The 5,811-nt window shown below is 41.6% G+C and overlaps 1 long non-coding RNA gene across 1 annotated transcript in view; it reads right to left on the minus strand.

Moving 5' to 3' along the window:
• Positions 1–2,828: 2,828 nt before the first annotated feature.
• The window catches only part of LOC106726582, a 14,297-nt gene continuing 11,314 nt past the window's right edge, over positions 2,829–5,811 (minus strand). Inside the window, exon 3 of the long non-coding RNA XR_001362647.1 lies at positions 2,829–4,286. This is a non-coding gene — a long non-coding RNA (uncharacterized LOC106726582). The remainder of the gene's footprint in view (positions 4,287–5,811) is intronic.

The following is a 5,811-nucleotide window of genomic DNA, read 5'->3' on the forward strand; positions in this document are numbered from 1 at the left end:
GGTTTCTCTCTCTCTCTCTCTCTCTCTCTCTCTCTCTCTCTCATCCAATAAAAACAAATCTTCAGTGAGGATTTAAAAAAAAAAAGGTTTGCAACCCCTTATTATTACTTTCAAGTTCTACACATCAGTAACTTGAGCTGTAAACAGAAAAGATCTAATAGTACTGAGTATTTATAATGTACTGGAGTCTATCATCTATAATAATAAAAGCGTAATATGCTAATTAGATCGGATGTCCTTCTGGTCGACCTTCTGGACAAAGCCAGACTTTTTTTTCACTCTAACACACTTTGATTTATAAACAAGATGCATATACTTAAATATCAGATGGGTCTCTATACATACATTCAAGATAAGAATCTATTCTATAATAATAAAAGCATAATATTGTGGCAGACAGAAGGAAGCCTAGGTCCCAGGTGCCAGAGAGAAGCCGGTGCCAGCAGCCAGGGGGAAGGAAGGCCTACTCTTGCACTAATTTCGTGCATCAGGCCTCTAATATACATATATATTAGACACACACACACACACACAATCTCGATCACCTTGCACCCAAATCTTGAGGTGTTGCTTTCACCTCCTTTCCAGAGAGATAAAGCAAATTGTCTGAGGTCCCACCGCTAATAGGTCAAATTTAGGCTCAAACCCAGGGTTTTTTCACTCCAGGGACAAGGATTACACACCCAAGTTAATGAGTTACTAAGGAACCTGGCATCCTGATATCAAACAAGCCTCCTGGATGTTGAGAAGAGAAAACCAGAACCAAACCTGCTCCTACAACAAGTATTTTCTAAGGACCTGCTATGTGCCGTGCATCGTGAGGGGTGAGAGACAGGCATGGTCCCCACCTTCAGAGAGTTTACACTCTAGAAGTGAGTGAAGACACTGAGCCGCTGCAACTCGAAAGAGCTATGGGAGTGGCAGTGATAACAAGCCAGAGGAGAAGGGCCTCTGGCTCCCAAGCAGACTCTCAGGATGATGGAGAGGAGGTGAAAATACATCTTAAAACTGTGTCAATCTAATAAATGTAACATGAGAACTTTGATTGATTTCACAACCATTGACCAACCAAGTGCAAGGCACCAAGCTGGACCTTTCTTTTTATGAGGTCTTCCAATATCTCCAGTTTCATACATACAGGCATCTCCGAGGAGAAAGCTGTGCTTCCATGGAAAGATCACAGGTATTTATTAGAGATCTCACTGATTATTCTAACAGTGGAATGAAGATAAGAGTCTCTTCCATGTGGGGAGCCTGGCTGGATTCGAGGACACAGGGGCGGGTGTTCCAGACCAGATTGCATGCAGGCAATGACCACAGAATCGGGGCATTCAGACCGTGTCTCCCTCCGATGCATCTAACCGTGGAAACTCAATCAGGTCCAGAAATGAATCAATTTCCTTTGCCTGTGTCCTTAAATTTGATGAATAGAGCCTTTGCTTAGAGCTACTGAAGCTGCTATTCATCTCAGTTAGTTGCTAAATAAAACGTTGTTCTTGGATGTAATTCTGGCGAATATGACTTTGGAGATTTTTCATTTAACTATGTAAGTCCAAATTACTCCCCAAGTGATTCTACATTTGAGCTATTTTGTTCCACATGCTCCATATTTTTTTCCATGTTAGAGACTAGGAATCTGGGAAGGCCAGGTTTGCTAATGTTGCCTGTGAAGAGGATAAACCTGAATACAAGTGCAAATTTTTTATGATAAAACAGCTAAATGCATCCTCCTTAAGAATTGCTTTTCTCCTCAATGCAATTTGATAAGCTAGAAATGGTTTTGGACCTTTAACAAAGAAAGAGAAAGTTAAAATATTCAAATAAGCCCGCGGCTCATGAGAGAATCAGTGATTTTGACTTGAAATAGAGGGTTTCGTTGAACCTTCTCCCTAGTTCAGAACCCTGTGGTATTCTGTGGTTAGGAACTTCCCTGGTCATGTAACTAGTAGTGGTAGAAAGTAATTGGACCACGAGTCTTTTTTTTATTCCTTTGAATTTCTAAATAAATTTTTGTTTTTATCTCAGGGAGGCATGCTTACAGTGTAGAAATCAAAAAGTAACAACTAAAAGGCAAACATACCAGTCCCTGCCCCAGCCCTCACTCACCTCTGGTCTCTGTCTTCAGAGGGTACCATTTTGAGCAGTTGCTTCCAGCATTTACACATCTTCATTTCTCTAGATCATAAGTTTTAGTTCACAATTTTTATCATAAAAATTTCAAGCAGCATGTTCATATTATAATTATACACACACCTTTTCTTTAAAAAGTGCTAGGGGGTGGAGGCAGCTAGAGAGAGGTCAATGGGGGCAAAAGGAGACTTATGTAATACTTTAAACAATAAAAAATTAAATTAAAAAAAAGTAAGTTGCAAACATCATGGCATTTCATTCCTAAATGGGCGGGGGTGCGGAGGATGGGCTGAGACCCGCCCCTGTGCCCACCACAGCCTCACGGCCCACAGTTCCTTTCAAGGTGCATGAATTCGTGTACCGGGACCCTAGTACTAAATATAAAATGACTCTGTTTGCTTCCTCTTTTAGACATTATCATGTGACTTTCTGTGCTGTGAGTTGAGGATTTCGTTTTCTTGCCCCTCCATCCATCTGTTTCACATCTCCCATCCTCCCAGTATCATTATAGTACAATTCCAGGTTAAATATATTCAATGTTGTATACTCTTTGTTTTTCCTGAAATTAATAATTGCCTTGGTTTTTCATTTGCTTAGTTTCGTATTAATTCTTCCTACAGCTTCCAAAAACCTTTCATAACATTTCATTCACAGAACAATTTTATCAGATAATCTGTCAACACACACACACACACACACACACACACACACACACACACACACACAGTTTTTTTTAAAGACATCCTCCTTGTGAACTGTTGGCTGTCATCCTTGAACCATGGCTAAGTTTAGATTCCCCGTTTCCTGGGTCTCGTGCTTGGTGTACTCCCTTACTCTGGTGGGACAAAGGCTTTAATAGATTCATGAGGACAAAAAGGCAGCACAGAGGACCACATCTAGCTCGTGGGTCACAGTGCTTCGGTGAAGACTGGTTTCCCTCCTCACCTGGCACACAGCTGTCACCCTGGCATCCTGTTCCCACTTATCCGCGGGCTCCTGCCACCATGCTGCTGAATCCAGCTCTGGGTACTCCATATACTGGGTCTTCCTCTTTCTTGGTTTATTTACTCCCTTGCTTTGGTGGGCACAGTTCCCAGGAGCTCCCTGAGACAGGGGGCACAGAAGGTAAACTTTTCTAGAACTCTCATGTCTGAAAATGTGTGTTCTACACTTGATTGACATTTGTGCTGACAATGTATTTGAGATGGGAGATAACTTTGCTCCATTGTCTTTTAACTCCCAGTGATGCGGTTGAGAAGTCTGAAATAATTCTGATTCCTGATCCTTTGTATGTGATTTGTTTCTCTGTTTTTGAAACTTGTAGAACTTTCCTCCTATTTTGAAATCTTCAGGTGATATATTTTGGTGTGGATCACTTTTGATCCATGAGGCTGGACACCAAGTGGCCCATTCAGTGGAGATTCGTGTTCTTCAGATCTGGAAAACTTTTTCAAAAAAAAAATTGTGATGCTTTGTTCCCTTCCTTTCCCTATGTTCTCTCTTTAAAAAAACAAACAAACAAAAAACTCATTATTAGAACTTCTGTACTAGTTATCTAATTTTGTGATCTTTAATCTCCTAGTTTCCATTTCTTTGTCCTTTTTCTCTATTTTCTGGAAAATTTATTCAACTTTCTTTTTCAGCATTTCTAATTCCAATCCAAATACCATGTCTGCTATTATGCTTTTAATTTTTAAAAAATTGTTTTTATTCCTTTGAAAGTTCTTGGGTTTTAATGCTCTTTGGTTTATTTGGCCTTTTTTGACCAATAGCATTTTCCCCTTAACTGCAGTATCTTCTCTTAATTCTCCTAAGATGTTAATGATCTTTTTGGTGTTTTATTTTGTTTTCTTCTTTGATTTCCCCACATTGCCTTTCCCCCTGTGGGTTCATTTTAGCTTCTGTCTCCAGGGTTAGCAACATCCCTGAGGTAACTACTGGCTGTCTACTGATGGGGAACCAGAAAGCTGATGGGAAGTTTTGAGATGGTTGGTGAGTTTATCCATGTTGAGCTCCACTGTAGAGGGATCTGGCTGGGTTGTTTGCTGCGGAACTTTTGATATCAGTAGCTTTAGGTCTTTCCTCCAGGGCTGGTCAGTTTCCAGCTGGAATACTTTCTCTCTCTCCTGAGCAAAAAGAGGCTGGCTTCCTGTATTCTGAAAGTTAAATAGAAGAAAACCTGAGAGGACTCATCATTCATTGCACTAATATGGGCTTAAGTTTCTTTAAAAAATGAATTTATTGGTGTGACATTGGTTTCAGGCATACAATTCTACATCATTTGTACATTGTATTGTGTGTTTACCACCCCAAGTCAAGTCTCCTTCCATCACCATTTATCTCCCCCTTTACCTTCTCCTACCGCCCCCTACCCCCTCCCCTCTGGCAATCACCACACTGCTGTGCTAATGTGTCTCTTTTATTTCTTTACTTAATCCCTTTACCCTTCTCACCCAGCCCCCAAACTCCTCCCCTCTGACAGCTGTCAGTCTGTTCTCTGTACCCAGGAGTCTGTCTCCACTTTGTTTACTTTGTTCATTAGATTTCACATATTAGTGAAATCATATGGTACTTTTCTTTCTCTCTGATTTATCTCTCTTAGCATAATACTCTCCAAGTCCATCCATGCTGCCACAAAAAGTAAGATTTCCTTCTTTGTTATTTTTCATTGTATTTTTTTTTACAGCCGAGTAATATTCCATAGTGTGACTGTACCACAACTTTTTTATCCACTTATCTATTGGGGGACACTTGGGCTTCCTCCAAATCTTGGCTATTGTAAATAATGCTGCAATGAACATAGGGGTGCACATATTTTTTGAACCCCACCTTTAGCCCTGACTAGGGTCTCCCAGTTTACCTCTGCTGGGAATACCCTCCAGTATCCCCTGGGCTGGGAGGGCAGCAGGTTCCTGGGTGGAGGGGCAGCCAGCTGTGAGGTCTGTCTACTCAACTCCACAACAGCTTTCATTACGCCTCCTCATTTGCTTGTCACCCTAACCTCTGTCAGTTCCAGGGGTCCCTGCTGCTGCCAGTTCATAGCCTTTTGGAACTCAGGGTGTTCTCAGCTTTCCCCTCTCCAGGCTTAGCATGTGGTTTCCCGCACCTGCTAAGACGCCTCCTGGTCACCTGCTTTCCAGTTTACAAGATGTTCATATCTCCTGTTGTACCCACCTCTCGGTGAATTTATCTTTTAAATCTCTTTAGTGTAGTTTTCACAGGTTTTCAGGAGGGAGCAAAATGAGACAAATGCATTCAATCTGTCATATCAAATAAGAAGCTCTATTGTGTTTTTTTCTACTCCATTATAAATATTTGTGCTAATTGTGGGGAGTACGTAGTGAAATATAACTATGATCTACATGAATAAAAGACAAACATGCAAATTGACCGTACCTTCGCTACACCTTAAGCCATGCTCATCAGCCAATCAGAGCGACTATATGCAAATTAACCCAACCAAAATGGCGGCCAGCAGCCATGGAGCTGGAGCAAGCAGGAGGCTTGGTTGCCCCAATGATGGAGGAAGCCAAGCTTCTCGCCTGCCACGGCAGCTCTGAGCTCCACTCAAAGCAACAAAGTTTCAATTATAGAAGGTAAATAAACCCCAGATACCTGCTTTCAGCCAGCCGTGGCCACGGAGCTGGAGCGAGCAGGAGTGGGTTGCCCCTGGTGATGGAG

This window comes from Myotis brandtii, unplaced genomic scaffold (genome assembly GCF_000412655.1).
Source record: "Myotis brandtii unplaced genomic scaffold, ASM41265v1 scaffold1076, whole genome shotgun sequence".
In the NCBI taxonomy this organism is placed as follows: domain Eukaryota; kingdom Metazoa; phylum Chordata; class Mammalia; order Chiroptera; family Vespertilionidae; genus Myotis; species Myotis brandtii.